This window comes from Adiantum capillus-veneris, chromosome 6, assembly GCF_014529385.1.
Source record: "Adiantum capillus-veneris isolate H3 chromosome 6, ASM1452938v2, whole genome shotgun sequence".
Classification (NCBI taxonomy): Eukaryota; Viridiplantae; Streptophyta; class Polypodiopsida; order Polypodiales; family Pteridaceae; genus Adiantum; species Adiantum capillus-veneris.
In genome coordinates this window covers 77,104,048-77,123,170 of record NC_140936.1, presented here as the reverse complement: position 1 = coordinate 77,123,170, position 19,123 = coordinate 77,104,048, and positions in this window count along the sequence as shown.

The following is a 19,123-nucleotide window of genomic DNA, read 5'->3' as shown; positions in this document are numbered from 1 at the left end:
CAAGAAATACACACATGTAGCTTACTGCTTATTATAAGGCACAACTTGTCAACCACAAATGCACAACAACGATATATACCTAGATGAATCCACAAATAGCCTCAATTCACCTATGAAGAAAAGTGCATCCATAGACTCATGGTAGTCATTTGTAAGAGAATATAACCATCATTTTCATCATGCGCATAGTATCAACTAAATACTATCCCCACATAGCAACATCAATGCCCAATAGTGGGGTGTAGAACAAGGTACTGACGTATGCTCCCAACACAACACACACAAGAGCATACATCAACACAAAGTTTAGCCTGCAGAGTTTCTTTCATGACTTTGAAGATCAAGGGGGGACTCAGCCATGATGAATCTTCGCACTAGAAACTAGGGTTTAACTAGAAATAATTAATGCAACAAAAAAGGAAGCTGATAGGGAAAATGCACCACTAAGAATAGGAACATGGTCCACAATGTCAACTAGTGGAAACTAAAAAAAATAAACTTTAAACTGTGAAATCTGCATGTCCATTAATATGACTAAAACAATATACATGGATGAACCCAATAACAGCCCAGTTTCACCCATGAAGGAAAGTGCATCTATAGACTCATGGTAGTCATCCATAATACAATATAACAGGAATATAACCATCAACTTCATCATGCATAGTATCAACTAATTACAACATCCCCACTAACATCATTAGTTACCAATAGTGGGTGTTGAACTAGGTACTAACATATGCTCCCAACACAACACACTCCACCCTCACAAATGCACAATAATATTCCCTCATTGTGGTCCCTTTTAAGTTGTATCCCCTCAATTGGGCTTCAAGGCTATGTAGAAGCCCATTCAAACCTAAAACGCATTCAAGAATCTAATTATCAATGTTTCCATACTTTCTTCATTCATAGTGGGTAGCTGGGTAGCTCGCTCGGCGTCTCTTGGTCCTCCATTGACTCTTGCACATTGCGTGAGCACTGGCTTCTGGAAACACATGGCTTAGAGCATGTATGCTATCAAGAACTAGGAAAACAAATAGAAGTTGAGGAAAGTGTTTTTCAATTATTAGTCAAATTCCACATTGATGCTTACATTTAGATCTCCAATCTAGAAAATTACAATAGTTAGATTGCATGCTCACATATAATACCATTGGGAAGGGGAAAACATGCTTTTTAATCTTTAAGAAAAAGGTGATTTTATTTATCACTTGAAGGCTAGTAGAACTAGCCTCAAACCTTTTGAGAATTGCTTCACCAATTGCTAATGTAGATATGTGTCACTTGCATAGACCAACTAGATTAATTTTGGAAATAGGGTTGCAGGGAAGCGCACATAGCTTGGAGAAGAAAAAGAAAATCAAGGAACACAACAGAGAGTAGTATTGCTTAGTGCACCATGGAAAGATAAGATAGCCCTAGAGTGATGGGCATATATACAATGGACGGGGGGTAAAAACCTCCTAGTGATAGAAAAAATACCATGGCGGTCCCAAGTGTGTTCACACACATCACTACCACATGTATATGGTAACAAATCCCCCTCGAGAGTGATGCGGTGAACGAGAGCTCGCACATAGAGTATAGGAAAGTGCCATGCCCTGAGGACATGATCGGTCCACAAAGGAAAGTAAGCCCAAATCTTTGCAAAAAGCTTTGAAATTCTCATGAGACAATGCCTTTGTGAAAAGATCTACAAGGTTGTCCTATGTTGGCACATAAGCCAAGCTGACCTCTCCTGTTGAAAGCCTCTCCCTAACATAGTGGTAATGCACCTCAATGTGATTTGTGTGAGCATGAAAAATTCGGTTTCTCGCAACTATTAATGCGCTCTGATTGTCAGTGTAGATAGTGTTGGCAGTGTTCTGTCCAACACCCAAATCAGCCATAAGGCGTCTGAGCCATACACACTCAACCATAGTTGTGAAGACTGCCATGTACTCAGCCTACAACTAGAAGTGGCCACAAAAAGTTTCTTCTTGCTCAACCATGATATGCATGAATTGTTGAGCATGAAACAAAAACCACTCGTGGACACTGCGTGTCATAACAAGAAGCCCAATCTGAGTCAATAAAAGCATGTAAATCTGGTGACAATGATCCCCCCTTGGGATAAAGTAGCCCAAGATATAAAATGCCACTTAATTAGTGAAAGATCCCCTTGATATCTTGTCAATGCTTAGACCCTAGGCTATGCATAAATCTACTGACCTATGAGATTGCAAACTAAATATCCGGCCTCGCGTTGCATACATAAATAAGGCAGGCAACAACATTTTGGTAAAGAATGACATCGATAGGATCACTAGCATCATGAAGACTCAATGTCAAACCTATTTCCATGGGAGTGGCAATAGGTTTTCAATTCTCAAGTCCAAACTTACATAGCAATGTCTCTATGTAACTTGTATGACACAAAGCAATACCATCGTCACACTACTTAAAATGTATGCCCAAGTAAGGATGAAACAACCCCAAATTTTTCATCTTGAAAGTAGCATTTAAATCAGCCTTAAATTCAACAATATGTACCCAATTTGGACCAATGATCAACAAATCATTTACATATAGAGCAACAATGAGAAGTACATTGTCCTCATGCTTTACATACAAAGTGATTTTTGCTAGACTATTACGAAAGCCTCGTTTGACCAAATGAGTGTCAGTTTTCTCATACCAAGCACGAAGAGACTGCTTCAACCCGTACAAAGCTTTCTTACATTTTCACACTTTATCTTCTTGCCATTTAATGAAAAAACCACGAGGATGTGTTACAGACTTCTTGAAATATGTCACCATTCAAGAAAGTAGTAACAATATCTGATTGATGTACATCCCTCCAAAATGAGCTGCTAATGCACATAGAAAATGCATAGTAGTCATATGAAAAGTGGGAACAAAAGTCTCTTCATAATCTATGCCTTTTTGTTGTGCATAACCCTTTGCAACAAGTTGAGCCTTATAGCAATCAATCTCACCATCCGGATTGTGTTTCAACTTGTAAACCCACTGTACCAATGACCTTTTTGTCAAGAGGCAAATCACATAAAGTCCATGTGTCATTTTCTATAAGTGCATCATATCATGATTGCATGGCAACCATCCAATTTTTTGAATTATGTGTTTCATCAAAAGATAGAGGTTCCTCAACATCACATAATTGGAGGTAACCAAAGCATAAGGTGCATGGTAAGAACCTGAACAGGTATGACTAGACAAAGGCGCATCCAATTTACTGTCACGCAAAGTATGCACCAACCATTTAGGCACATCTAACTTGCTCATTCTCAAACCTTTTCACATCAAGTACATCTGCATCAGTAATAGACTGATATGTAACATTTTTAGAAACCCCAATAGACTATACATTTTCTTCATTTGAATTTACATTCAAATTTACACCATTGAAAAGAGGCAACAAACTGTCATAAATGTAATGTGACCTTATATTATTGTCTCTAGTACATGACAACAAGGGTTGAATAGAATCTTCCACAAACACAACATCCACAGTGAAACCAAGATATGCTTTGTTTGTGGATGCTACAACCTGTAACCTTTGCTTTTAGTACTATAACCAACAAAAATGCATTTGATAGCCTTATCATCCAATTTTTTGTGCAGCATTTGTGGCAAAAAAGCATAAGCCAAACAACCAAAAATGCGCATGTGATCCATAGAAGGCTTTTTATCATGCCATGCTTCATATGGAGTCATAGACAACAAAGATTTTGTAGGACATCTGTTAAGTGCATAAGTGGTACATATGATAGACTCAAGCCAAAAAATGTGGAAAAGCTTGACTTTTGACCAAACATCCTGCCATTTTCGTAAGTGACCTATTTTTTCTCTCAGCAACACTATGTTGCTGAGGTGTATACAACACTGTACATTGGTGTTTTATCCCATGACTATCTAGAAATGCATTAAATTCATGAGACATATACCTCCCCTCAATCGGAATGGAGGGTGTCCATAGTACATTTAGAGACATTTTCAGCCATAGCAAGAAATTTCTAGAAGCACGTAAACACTTCGGACTTTTCTTTAAGCGGATACACCCATGCATGCCTGGAGTAATCATCAATGAAAGTCACAAAGTAAAGGTAATTGCCCAACGACAGAGTTTGCAAGGGCCCGCAAACATCACTATGCACAAGCTGCAACCTGCATGTAGCCCTAACTGAACCATCCTTTGGAAACTTCAAAAGCTGCATCTTACCCAAAATACAACCTTCACAAACATGCTTTATAGGTGCTTCAAGAGGTGGCAAAGAAGAAACCATATCAGATTTCTACAAATGCAGCAAACTAAAAAAATTCACATGTCCTAAACGTGCATGCCAAAGTTCTACATCTAAAACAACCTTTGAATCCACAATTGCATTTGCAAAATTCTACCCACACTTGTCATACAAAGTGAGCTTATACAGCCCACGACATAAAATGCCAAACGGAACAATTTCATTAAAAAAAATGAGATCATGAACTGTAAATCTATCATCCACAAATTTCACAACAAGACCAAGTCTAGCAAGTGCAAATACATGCAAAAGTTTTTTTTTTAATTATCCCAAGTACATATAGTGCATCAACAAGTGTGAAAGAACCGCCATTTGCTGTAGTCAGCACAATCTTCCCAACAACGAACTTGCTCAAGCGTAGGCAAAACAGGTCTAGCAGCAACAATCCTGCTACCAAAACCTACAACATCCTCAACATCGCATGTATCCTCAGAACCAGGGCATATATCAATGCCCTGCACAACATTGCAAACTCCCTTTGGCACAAGAACATGTAAGCCCACATTGGCTAATTGTCCCTAAGCCCACATTGGCTAATTGTCCCTATCCAATTTATCCTCATCAACAACAAACATCTTGAACACATCTGTGTTGTTGTCAGCCATGGTGAATACCTGAGCATGATGTGAAAACTACCAAAAAAGAGGAGAAACAAAGGGAGTCCAACACGTGCTATGTAGCACAACCTGTAGAAGACTGTAAGGGACCTGTCATGCAAAAAACGGCACTAACAAAAAATTTGCATAAAATGATGAAATTGCCGAAATGAAAAATATGAGCAAACCAGGATTTTTGAGCTCTCTGGAAGTATTTTTTGACCTGCTGACTGTCAGGACTATGGTAGGACCAGGCATGGCCAAGGGCCAGGACGGACATGCAGTCAAGGGGGTCCCTATATTTAGAAGGCCAAGGGCCTATATAGGGCATGGTTGGGTGGTGAAATGTTAGGACAATGGTAGGACCAGGCACGACCAAGGGCCAGGACGGACATGCAGTCAAGGGGGTCCCTATATTTAGAAGGCCAAGGGCCTATATAGGGCATGGCTGGGTGGTGATGAGCATGTTCCAGTTCCCTTGCCCTTTCACTGGTATCGGAGCTGGAGGACGGGAGAGCTATGGAGGAGGGAGGAAGGCGTTGCATGGATGCATGGCTCTCTCTCTCTCTCTCTCTCTCTCTCTCTCTCTCTCTCTCTCTCTCTCTCTCTCTCTCTCTCTCTCTCTCTCTCTCTCTCTCTCTCTCTCTCTCTCTCTCTCTCTCTCTCTCTCTCTCTCTCTCTCGTCGTGGACAAGCCCTTGGGCAAGCGGAAGGAGGGGAGCAGATCGAGTCCATGGATCACAAGTCATGGGACACCACCCCTGCAGGACCGAAGCTGGAGAAGAAGACCATGGGACAGCAAGCTTAGACGGGGGTGGATCGATGTCGACTTGCCTGAAATCAACTGCTTTTGGGCTTGCTGGGTTCGCAGGGCTGAAAACGGGTAAACTCGACCCTGCAGCGCCATCGTTGGGCGCTTGTGGCAAGAGCTAAGAGCTCGTCTTCAACCGCAGCAGTCGGCAGCGCTACACATGGAGCTCGTTTTATACCACAGAAGGCCCAAGGCTTAGGTTTAATCCAACAAGGGGAAGGGAGGGTGCCCACGATTGGCAGCCCCCCCATTCAACCCTCTTGACCTCGCCACCGGTAACCTTGAGCGGGACGGCCAAGGCGGTCCACGGATTTGATCAAATTAAAATTCCGTTATTTCTCATAAATTGCAGAGGTTTTGAGTAATATCATTGGAGAATCTCATGCAAAGTAAGCCATGACAGGTAGCAAGGAGGGCATGCAAGGGCTCCTTTACCATGGGCCGCAACAGACATGCATATTGTTAACACCACATTCGACACCTCGAGGAATTGATGAGGGGTTTGCAAGAAGTCGGCAAGGCCAAAGTGCACAGTTTTCAACAGTACAATTACCAAATATGCAACGCCATCTTCTTGGTTACAATAAGCAGGCGACAAGAGAGTCATCCATGAATATGACCTCAAAACTACAGAAAGGGTCGTTACAATGACTGCAGCAGCTTGGCTGGTAGCAAAGATGCTCAACATGGCCGACTCAAAACAGAAACCTTCAACTTTGCTGATATTGAGGGTTGTTTAGCCTATTAGAGAGGCTTCAAGGTGCACCCGAAAACATTCAAGGTACGTCTAAACCTTCAGTTTATTTGGCAAATGTTTCAAAATATGCTGCATAGTTTTATCTTGCAACGGAGATGAGCGCACTCTAGGCACTGCAAGCAAAAGCAAGGCTTGTGACAATTATCTTCAGCATTACAATTTTGTTGCATATACTATTGGCAAAAGGTCAATGATTAATTGCAACCCCGTATCAAGCATGGCTTGGATACACAAAAACCTCAATAGCACACACATGTCGAAGGTTAAAGGAAGTAATGGCAGGCCAAGGGCCAGACAAGTACATGGACCTCATGAAGATTAGCACGGCTGGTACCTCGACTATCGGCATGGCCAACTAATTGTCCCCGTTCCTTGAAATTAGTGGCAAGATTCGTCGAGAGGAGTACTTAATGAGATCTACAAGTAGACAAGGGTCTATTGTTTGTGAATGATCAACAAGGTCGCCTTTCTTTTGACATGACATACATCTGTTAGCATGAATATCCAGTAGCTATGAGCTCTCATGAACTCCATACGTAATTATGTGAAGCAAGGCTTCCATTTTTGCATTTTGCATTGAGTCTTCCCACGTTTGGCATATGCTATGGGCATACAACTTGAGCCGGATATGGCAAAAAGTTTACAGGTTATTTCATTCAGTACACGACGGATGTATATGACATAAGAAGGCGTATATGGATATGCGACGACTCTCTCTCGCGACAGATCTAGCTATGAGCCGGTTTTGAGTGAGTTTCTCTTTCCATATTTCATGACAACTCGTTGCAGCAACAACAACCAGGTTAGCCAAGTTTAAGTTTTTCTTGTTTTTTCCATATTTACACTTTACTTGGCAATTATTGTCATGTGCAAAGCAAAGTGCTTCCGCAATTTTATATGAAGCAAGGCTTCTCCCTTGTGCCAAGGTACTGTCCAATGACTTGGTATCACGGGCAGTGGCACACAAGTTTGGGGAACTACCAAAATGGGAATATCAGCTCACAGAATCCCTACCAGTCTAAACTGTGCAAGGCACTTATGGTTTTGGTTCTCACGGTTGAGGCCATCACTCTCCGCAAGGGCTTACAATTCTGCATGCAAGGCATGCTAATGAGGTGGATTCAATACTACCACTTCATGCATTACGCTTCCGCTATCACACTCGCAACTCTGTCAAGGACAGACTAACTAATGAATTGTTTACTATGATTATTGGTTGTTATCAACACACAACAACACTAAAAGGAACCTAAATCTAGGACTTATTTTACGAGAAAATTGCCAAGGCTAAGTTGTCCTCATACAATCACAACCCCTGCAAGGTAGGGGGGTTGGAATGAGTTTGTGTTTTCCTGTTACCTCTCTCGATGAGAGCGTCATACCGGCAAACTGTGGAATGTGTATACGATAAGCTGCAATTTAGGCATAAGATGCGTAAGAGCACATAGCTTGGGTACACACTCTAAAACCTTAAGGAAAGTTCCTCAACCCAGCATGCTCTTGTTCTCTTTCTGTCCCCCTCTTTAAGGGAATAATGAAAATCTTCTAAGAAGTTTTTGATACATGTTTTGTTTGGGAGTCAACATGAGCCAAGGTGCTCTAACTCTCAACTAGAAATTGGCCAAGATGCCATTCACATTAGTTTTCATCGGTTTACGATTGAACACTAATTGCCGTAAGAGCTAGGAGCCACACACAGGCTGGCTAAGAGCCATTATCAGATTTTGGGTAGGACCCAACTATTGGCATTCCTTGGGTGATTGTTCTTATGATCGAATAGATCTGCCCAGTGGAGTACACATTGACGTTAATGGACGAGCAAGAGTCTTGTCATTTCGGAGGATTAGGGTGTCATTTTTGCACTATATGTTTCTAGTGCGATGCTCAAGCTGAGTTTTTGATACTCTTGCACTTACATCAGTTGATCTATACCATGGAGTCTAGAGGCAGCAAACAGTTGAGATAGCATGACTTTTGATACGAGCTAGGCATCTCACTTGTGTGGATTTCTTGCTCTCTCTATAGCACTACGAGTGTCTATGGCATCACAGGTTTGGGGTACGACCCAGCGGTGCTTAATAAATCACCCCATACGCATTGAGGATCACAGTTTGATCTATTCCCGTTATACTTTCAAGGAAAGAATTCCGCAATCTACCACGCGGTAGCGAAAAAATTCAACTTTTCAAGTTGATTCTCATCATTTTGTATACAGTTGACTATGTTAGTTACCATTACCTGCTAGTTGAGCAGCTTCTACAAAGGGTCTTACCAAGGGGTTGACTACGTACATTCTACCCAATGGGTTTGGATTGCGAAGGCAACACCCAGGGTTTCTAGTGCAATGTTGCTTGGTTTTTCATAGGTGGGAGACGTACTCCTGTACATTTGAATACGGGTAACTGAACTTTCAGTTCAATCCCCAGGGCCATGCCAAGGGCATGTCGAAACGCATATTTTGGGCCGTAGTGTCCAATGTACATTATGTTGTTATGAATCCATTTGTAGGATTCGATTTGGCACATGTTGTCACATGGGATATAACATGGTCTAGGGACTCAAGGAGTTCGGTTTAGCCAGTGTGGAGCAATGAATGAGGGTCCCTCTCACTCCTGTCTCGCAGAGTGGTTTAGAGTTACCTCCACACACAAGTACATCTTGTACTGGAAGGATGCTCTTTTTTCAGACATCCTTATTTGAGACATATTCCACATGTGGAGAATATGAGTCTCTGGGACAGACACTGGCGCCCCCTATTTCTAATATGTGTCACGACAAAGTCCCTAGGTGCTGGTCTAATTTGTTTTCTAGACCATTTTTCAGCACAACGTATCAGGAGCAATTTCAGTGGCCAAAAATTGTCGGATACATAGAATGACTTGTTAAGATACAAGTGCTGCTAAACAACACTACAAATAGTTGTTTTATATATAGAAAGGCTATGAGTTGTTAATGAAAAAGTTTCATTGTTTGTACCTAGAAGTGATCATTGTTTCACCTTCTATTATGGTTCAGGCGTTTCAGCAAGGCTTGCAAAAGATTGCAACTGAAGTATTTATTTTCTTTTCAGAACTATTTACATTCCTCTTTAATGTGTGCTAGGCGCATCACATTTGCCATAAGTATTGGCAAGAATCACCATGGAAATACAGGTTCGGATCTGTTTTTTGCTAAATGCATGCACACTAGGTGCTATGGGCCCTAGTGTTTAGCAAAGGCTGATTTGAAACGGCATGCGTATTCATCAAGTTGTTGCTTATGAAGCATTTTTTTGCAGTATCTCTATGAGATTACTTTTGGGTCTACTAATCACCAATAGAGGTCATGGCTCGGTTTGGGTGTTTGTGGATTTCTCAAGTTACCACGATGGTTATTCCGGACATTGTTGATTCCTCAACAGTGTTACACGATATTGTGATTCCCATTTACTAGTCATTTGGGATGACTGTCTGTAAACCGTGAGGGAACACACCTCAGTACCGTCAGTTATCCAAGGGGATAGGAAGATTACAAAGTGTGAGCGAACACACCTCAATACTGTCAGTTATCCAAGGGGATAGGCAGATTACAAAGTGTAATCTGGTGTTGAAGGATATGCAAAGTGCGTACGTTAGCACCAAGCGATCCAATCAGTAAGCATTTATTGCTCTACTTAGAGTTTTATTACTATAAGTTAACGCATGTTTACAACTAGGTGTAATCTCTTCATGTATAACTCAGGTTCTCAACCTTGAACACTCATTAGGGTGGGGTTGTTTACTGATGACAAAAATTGGAAACAAGTCAAGGACTTAAACTTGGCTGATGAGTTGTGTCAACAAGTTACTTTCATGGAAAGTGACAAGAGGTACTCTTTTTGGTACATCTTTGTTGTGATAAACTCGTTTACCATGCTCATGAGCGTTCTAAATGGAGTCTACACACTATGTTTGGATAGGAACAGGTACCATCAGATGGTTACAAATGGACAACAATGTAGAAAATCAAGATGTTACTCTTGGTTTCATTGAATCTCCTACTGAATCGGGTTCCGCTCAAATGAATCGTTGGATCCATGAGGGATGTTACGGTAGAAAACATTAGTGTTCTTATGAAGATACCATCACTTGGGTTTTCGCGGATGAAAACGCTTCTCCAAGGGGGGAGTAATGTCAGGACAATGGTAGGACTAGGCACGGCCAAGGGCCAGGACGGACATGCAGTCAAGGGGGTCCCTATATTTAGAAGGCCAAGGGCCTATATAGGGCATGGCTGGGTGGTGATAAGCATGTTCCAGTTCCCTTGCCCTTTCACTGACACTCACCAAAGCTCGCAAAATTTTGAGAAAATGAGCAGGCATTTACTGGCGATGCTGGCAAATAAGCCTAGGAGGATGCAACATCTGATACCAATTGTTGGAAATAGGGTTGCAGGGAAGTGCACACAGCTTGGAGAAGATGAAGGTATCTCAAGGCACACAACAGAGAGTAGTATTGCTCACTGCACAATGGAAAGATAAGATAGGCCTACAGTGACGGGCATATATACAATGCACGTGGGAAAAAACCTCCTAGTGAGGGAAAAAATGCCCCAACGGTCCTAAGTGTGTTCAGACACATCACTACCACATGTATATGGTAACCATTAAAATGTCTAGAATCAACTCGCAAAGGGGTAAACATAAGAAACACCATGAGCTTTGAAGGGAGTGTACAATGAAGGGCATGAAAATTGTTGCAAACTCTAAAACAAAACCAACAGGCTCTTACCAATCTCTTGCTTTTGCTTAAAGAACTCAAGTAGCATTCCTCCAGTGTATGTCCCATGCAATGAGTCACCCACAAATGCATGCAAAAGGACCAATATTGACCTTTTTATCTTTGCATCTAGTAAAGAATACTTGATATACTGCCATAGTTGTTCAATCAAGTTTGTAGCGTCCACATTTTTGTGTGCAGATAGATGCCCAAATTTTGGCCACCTTCTTTGCCACATGCATGTGCTACTGCACCAACCATTTGCCACATAACACTCAATATTCACATGCATTGAATATGCATGCAGCAGCTCTCTATGTCCTAGATCAAAAATCTCTTTGATTGGTGCTTGCATCAGATTTAAAAAACAATTATAGACATCACCTCACTTGTCCTTAGGGACCTATAAATTCAATTGGGAACATTGATTATTAAAAGGATTGGTAGGTGTTTTCATGCCAAAAGAAATAAAAAGCTATGCCAACAATTGCATATTTGTGATGATAGGTTCTCCACCCATGCCTTTTTAACATGAAACCAGCACAGTAGCACATGACATACAACATGCTCAAGATTGCTCGCATCATCTACTCCTTAACAATAAGGATCTTGATTGACCAGCCTTAGGATCACTTCCATCTCTTGTTAGTTCTTGTCAATGATAATAGCTGCAAGCCAACATTAATTGCCTAGCTTTGCAAAGACCATTTTGAATTTTAGCGCCAAATCCACTTTTTCTTGATTTGTGCCTACATCGTTCGTACATAACTGTTACCATATACATGTGGTAGTGATGTGTGTGAACACACTAGGACCGCCGGGGCATTTTTTCCCTCTTTAGGAGGTTTTTTCCCCCGTGCATTGTATATACGCCCATCACTCTAGGGCTATCTATTTTTCCATTGCACACTAAGTAACACACTCTCCATTGTGTGCCTTGAGCTTCCTTCGTCTTCTCCAAGCTGTGTGTGTTTCTTTGCAACCCTAATTCCAACAATTGGTATCAGAGCAGGTCACGCCCTCCCAGGCTTAGTCGCCAGCTGCTCCAGCACACACCTGCTCACTTTCTCCGATTTCAGTGAGCTTTGGCGAGCGTTCGCAGGTCGAAAAATATTTTGGGATAGCTCGAAGAGCTAGGTCTGCTCAGAATTTTGATTTGGGCTCATTTCGGCCTCCGTTTCCACTACAGGCAGTACTGCACAGGCTATTTCGTTATTTGGTGTAGAATTTCTGTCAGTGCCGTTTTGTGTATAATAGGTGCCTTATAGTCTTCTACGGTTTGTGCTATATAGCACAGGTTGTTCCCGCTCCGTTTCTCCTATTTTCGGGCAGTTTTCACATCAGGTGCAGCATTTACCATGGCTGACAACAACAACACAGATGTGTTCAAGATGTTTGCTGCTGAGGACAGGTTGGATGGGGACAACTACCCTATGTGGGCTTATATGATGCAACATGTTCTTGTGTCAAAGGGTGTCTGGAACATTGTGCAGGGCATTGATGTACGTCCTGGTTCTGAGGATGTAGGCGATGTTGAGGATGTTGCAGGTCTTGCTGCAAGGATTGCAGCTGTTAGAGTTGTTTTGCCTACGACAGAACAAGCTCGTTGGGATGTTAAGGATACGCAGGCTCATGCATTGATTGCGTTGTCTGTGAAGCGCACCATTGTTCCTCACATCCGTTCAGCAAAATCTGCAAAACAGGCTTGGGATATTTTAGCAGGTCTTTATGCAAGCCGCAATGAGGCTAAAATTGCTTTGCTGCGTAAAGAGCTGGAGTCGAAGATTATGCATGAGGAAGATGATATGGACACTTTCCTTGCTAGTGTCAAGGATATCAATGAGCAGCTTATTTCTGCAGGTGAAGTCATTTCAGAGAGTTCGCTTTGTGCAGACTGTTCTTGATGCCTTACCAGATTCCTACCAGACTTTTGCTAGTACTTGGAGACTTATGACCCAAGGAAATCCTGAAGTTGTCAAGTTTGATGCATTATGCACATTGCTGTTGCAAGAGTCACTTTCCAGAAAAAACAGGACTAGGCAGTGTGCAATTGAACAGGCTTTTATTGCTTCTCAAAGAAAGGGTGGTAACAATAATGCAGCCACTTCTTATGGTTCTGCTGCGAGTGGCAAAATTCTGTTCCTAATGCTTCTGCTGGCAGTACTTCGTCTGGAAATTTTGATGATAAGGGCAAAAAGAAGATGCGTTGCCATTATTGTAAAGCCAATGATCACTTGATCAAGTCGTGTCCTAAGTTGAAGGCCAAAGAGGCTAAGAAGAAAGAGGGTGGTTCCACTGCAAATGCTGGTTCCACTACAAATGCAGCCATTGTTGAGTCTTCTGTGAAAGGAGACTGTAATGCTGATGTTGATGCAGAATGGGCTTTTAGCGCAGAGTGCACTTACAATCCTGCTGTCCATGATGCATGCTTGTCAGATGCTGCAGATTCACATGTGTGGTATTTTGACAGTGGTGCTACAAAGCACATTACCTCACATTGTGAATTGTTTACCTCTCTCGAGTCTGTCCCTCATGGGAATTCAGTCACTTGTGCCAACAACGCCTCTTATCCAATTCAGGGAGTTGGAAAGATTGTGCTCACTGCTGCTAATGGCAGTTCCTTCACACTTGTTGATGCACTTTATGTACCTGGGATCAAGAAGAATCTCTTGTCTGTATCCGCACTTGCTAGACTTGGACTTGTAGTCAAATTTGTGGATGACAGATGTACAGTTCATGATCTCAGTTTTGGTGATGAAATTGTTGCATATGGCCTTTTGTGCCGTGGGCTATATAAGATCACTTTGTATGACAAGTGTGGACAAAATTTTGCAAATGCTGTTGCAAATTCAAGGGCTATTTCAGATGAAAAACTTTGGCATGCATGTTTTGGTCATCTGAATTTTGCCAGTTTGCTGCGTTTGCAAAAATCTGATATGGTTGCTTCTTTGCCGCCTCTTGAAGCACCTATCAAACATGTTTGTGAAGGCTGTATTTTGGGTAAGATGCAACGTTCTAAGTTTCCAAAGGATGGTTCAGTTCGGGCCACATGCAGGTTGCAGCTTGTGCATAGTGATGTTTGTGGGCCCATGCAAACTCCGTCCTTGGGCAATTACCTGTACTTCGTGACTTTCATTGATGATTACTCCAGGCATGCATGGGTATTTCCGCTTAAAGCGAAGTCCGAAGTTTTTATGTGCTTCAAACAATTTCTGGCTATGGCTGAAAATGTCTCGAAATGTACTATGGGCACCCTCCGTTCCGATCGAGGGGGGGAGTATATGTCTCATGAATTTAATGCATTTCTGGCTAGTCGTGGGATAAAACACCAATGTACAGTGCCTTATACACCTCAGCAAAATGGTGTTGCTGAGAGGAAAAACAGGTCACTGACGGAAATGGCACGATGTATGGTCAAAAGTCAAGCTTTACCGCATTCTTTTTGGCTTGAGGCCATCATGTGTGCCACTTATGTACTTAACAGGTGTCCTACGAAAGCTTTGCAGTCTATTACTCCATATGAAGCGTGGCATGATAGAAAGCCTTCTATTGAGCACATGCGTGTTTTTGGTTGTTTGGCATATGCTTTGGTGCCACAAGTGCAGCGCAGAAAATTGGATGATAAGGCTGTCAAATGTATTTTTGTTGGTTATAGTGCTGAAAGCAAAGGTTACAGGTTGTATCATCCACAAAAAAAACGTATTCTGGTTTCTCGGGATGTAGTGTTTGTGGAAGATTCTGTTCAGCCCTTGCTGTCATGTACTAGAGACAGTAATGTAAGCTCACAGGACATTTATGACACTTTGTTGCCTCTTTTCAGTGGTGGAAATACGAATGTAAGTTCCAATGAGGCAAATGTACAGCCTATGGGGGTTTCTGAAAATGTTCTAGATCAGCCTATTACTGATGTAGATGTACATAATGTACTTGATGAGGAAAGGGCTGAAAATGAGCAGGCTAGAGGTATGCCAAAATGGCTGGTGCACACTTTGCGTGACAGTAAATTGGATGCACCTTTGTCTAGTCGTACTCGTTCAGGCTCTCGCCATGCATCTTATGCATCAGATTGTTATGCTTTGGTTGTGTCTAGCTTACATGATGTTGAGGAGCCTCTGACTTTTGATGAAGCACAAAATTCAGAAAATTGGATGGCTGCCATGCAATCAGAATATGATGCTTATAGAAAATGACACATGGACTTTATGTGATTTGCCTCCTGGCAAAAAGGCCATTGGTACAAAGTGGGTTTACAAGTTGAAACGCAAACCGGATGGTGAGATCGATCGCCATAAGGCTCGACTTGTTGCAAAGGGTTATGCATAGCAAAAAGGCATAGATTATGAAGAGACTTTTGCTCCCACTTGTCGTATGACTACTGTGCGTTTTCTATGTGCATTGGTAGCTCATTTTGGTTGGGATGTACATCAATCAGACATTGTTACTGCTTTCTTGAATGGTGACATATTTGAGGAAGTTTATGTAATGCAGCCTCGCGGTTTTGTCATAAAAGGACAAGAGGACAAAGTGTGCAAATGTAACAAGGCTTTGTATGGGTTGAAGCAATCTCCTTGTGCTTGGTATGAGAAAGCTGACACTCATTTGGTCAAACAAGGCTTTCGTAACAGTCCAACAGAAAGCACATTGTATGTAAAGCGTGAGGGTGATGTACTTCTCATTGTGGTTCTTTATGTTGATGACTTGCTGATCACTGGACCAAATGAGAGACATATTACTGAATTTAAGGCTGATTTGAATGCTACTTTCAAGATGAAAGATTTGGGGCTGTTGCATCATTATTTGGGTATACAGTTTAAGCAGTGTGATGGTGGTATTGCCTTGTGTCAAAAAAGTTACATAGAGACATTGCTATGTAAGTTTGGACTTGAGGATTGCAAACCTATTGCCACTCCCATGGAAACAGGTTTGAAGTTGAGTCTACATGATGCTGGTGATCCTGCTGATGTCACTCTTTACCAAACTGCTGTTGGCTGCCTCATTTATGTATGCAACACGAGGCCGGATATTCAGTTTGCAGTCTCACAGGTCAGTAGATTTATGCATAGCCCATGGTCTAAGCATTGGCAGGCTGTCAAGAGGATTTTCTGCTACCTTAGTGGCACTTTACATCTTGGCTTGTTTTATCCCAAGGGGGGATCATTGCCGCCAGACTTACATACTTTTTCGGACTCAGATTGGGCTGGTTGTCACGCTAGTGTCCACAAGTGGTTTTTGTTTCATGCTTGGTAGTTCATGTATATCATGGTTGAGCAAGAAGAAACCTACTGTGGCCACTTCGAGTTGTGAGGCTGAGTACAGGGCAGTCTTCATAGCTACGGTTAAGTGTGTATGGCTCAGACCCCTTATGGCTGATTTGGGTGTTGGACAGGACATTGCCAACACTATCTACACTGACAGTCAGAGCGCATTGGCAGTTGCGAGGAACCCAGTTTTTCATGCTCGCACAAAGCACATTGAGGTGCATTACCACTATGTCAGGGAGAGGCTCTCAGCAGGAGAGATCAGCTTGGCTTATGTGCCAACACAGGACAACCTTGCAGATCTTTTCACAAAGGTATTGTCTCGTGAGAAGCTTGAAGCTTTCCGCAAATCTTTGGGCTTACTCCCATTTGTGGACTGATCCTGTCCTCAGGGCATGGCACTTCCCTTTACTCATGTGCCAGCTCTCGTTCACCGCATCACTCCAGGGAGGATTTGTTACCATATACATGTGGTAGTGATGTGTGTGAACACACTAGGACCGCCGGGGCATTTTTTCCCTCTTTAGGAGGTTTTTTCCCCATTGCATTGTATATACGCCCATCACTGTAGGGCTATCTATTTTTCCATTGCACACTAAGTAACACACTCTCCATTGTGTGCCTTGAGCTTCCTTCATCTTCTCCAAGCTGTGTGTGTTTCTCTGCAACGCTAATTCCAACAATAACATTATCCATCTAGGAATCCCTACCCCATTCCATCTCGACAAGGTTGCAACATAGAGTGCAAAACCAAAAATGTTTGTTTTGAATGTGCTATCCACTTCCCATGCATTTTGATGCAAGAAAAGCAGAGCAATTTCTAGCACCTCCTCATCTTGAATGACAATAACAAAAGGTCACTTGCATTCATCATTTTCCCTCAGGTTGTAAGGTCGGACAAAGATGACCTAGAGCCAACACATATACATGAATGGAAAAACATATACAAGATGGTACAAAATGTTGAGCTCTCAGCGGTACCTTCTTCAAATCTTGTAGCTGGATAGCTTCTGCAAGCATTGTATCCATTCAAGCTCTACAAATCCTCCTGAATCAATGAAAGGAGATGCAAGATCAAATCAAGTGGTTGGGAATTACACATGAGACAATACAAATTAGCCGATGAGCTGTTTTTAAGCAAGGAAAAGTACCTTTTGTGCGCATTTGGTGTAGCAACATTTGCACTTCTTTTGGTATCATGAAGAATCGATTGATCACATGATCAAGTGTAGATGCGTGTTGCATGTAAAAGATTTCCTTCAACTTTGACATCTTTGCAACATGGCTGCAAGTTTCAATATCAAGCATGTCATCCATGCAACCTGAGGCCACAAATGGATGCACTGGCAAGTGATAAAGTTCTACGAGAGAGCCAAGTATATGTCCTTCATGAGTGTCTTGGACTTTGATAATCACCTTATCAAGGTCGCCAAAGCGTTGGAAGATCACCTTGAGTCCACATCCACACCTCTAAGATTTTCTTTCTCATTGTTTGTACCTCTTCATTGTATGTTGCACCATCGATGACACAAGTATTCTTGCATGCACTTGGTTGTTCCATGCGTCTTTGTTGATCTGAGCAAGACAAGCTGTGTCTTATACATTATGATAATGTTTGTGAGCTGTTGCTCCACCTGAGACATTGTTATTTCAATTAATGTGCTTGGTTGAGCACCGTTAGACTAGATATAAGAAGGCTAGGAGGAGACATCACGGGCAATGGGCATCTCCTTCAATATACAGCCACAAGCAATGACCAAATTTTTAAATGTAGTTGAGAGATATCCCATGCTTTCTCATGTCAGTGCACCATTCTGTATTGATTGCATTAATAGTGGCAGCCACTTCCAAGTGTACTTCATGCCTTGAGGGACAATGAGCTACACGTTTAATGCGCACCTGAACTTCTACATACGGAAGTTTCAGTCTTGACAATTTCAATTGCAAGCTGCGTTGTCTTGAGCTTGAAGCTAGACAGAGGGAAATATTATCTCTGATTCTCTTCCACCTCTTCATATCCATTATACCTCTCGCATCATGTGCTTTAAGGACCAGAAGTGAGATTGTAATTGTCCCAGGTAAATCCTTCACCATTAAAGATTACATCATCTCATCAAACAAGAAGAATGTCTTTGATGTGTATCATAATGCATCCAAGGAATCTCCCAATTCCTCAACATCAAGCAATGGATCCCTAGAAATATCTACCTCAACACCAATATTTTCATCTTCAAAGAACTCATATGGGATGACGTCATCATCACTTGTATCACCCTCAGTTGTTGTAGCAAAACTTAGGTACTCATTGCATTGTGTGCCTGCTGTACCTACAAAATAGGACAATGCAAGTTGTTGATCATAAGCCCACGCCTACATGTAAGCTTGCTTAAGTTTTCTATTCTCCATCTTAGACTTTCTCATGTTGATCACTAACAAAAGATGGAGACATAAATAGCTAGCGATATCGAGGAAACAATTGATGCGAGGGTGTCGAGTATAACCCCATGCTTATATGCAAGCTTGGCAATGCTAATCACACATAAAGCATGGAGACATTGATAACTGACATTGGGAAAACAATTGATGAAACATGTAGATTTGTTAATATGAATCACACACAAAAGAAATCACAAGAGCAGCAGTTGAAGCAAAATAAAAC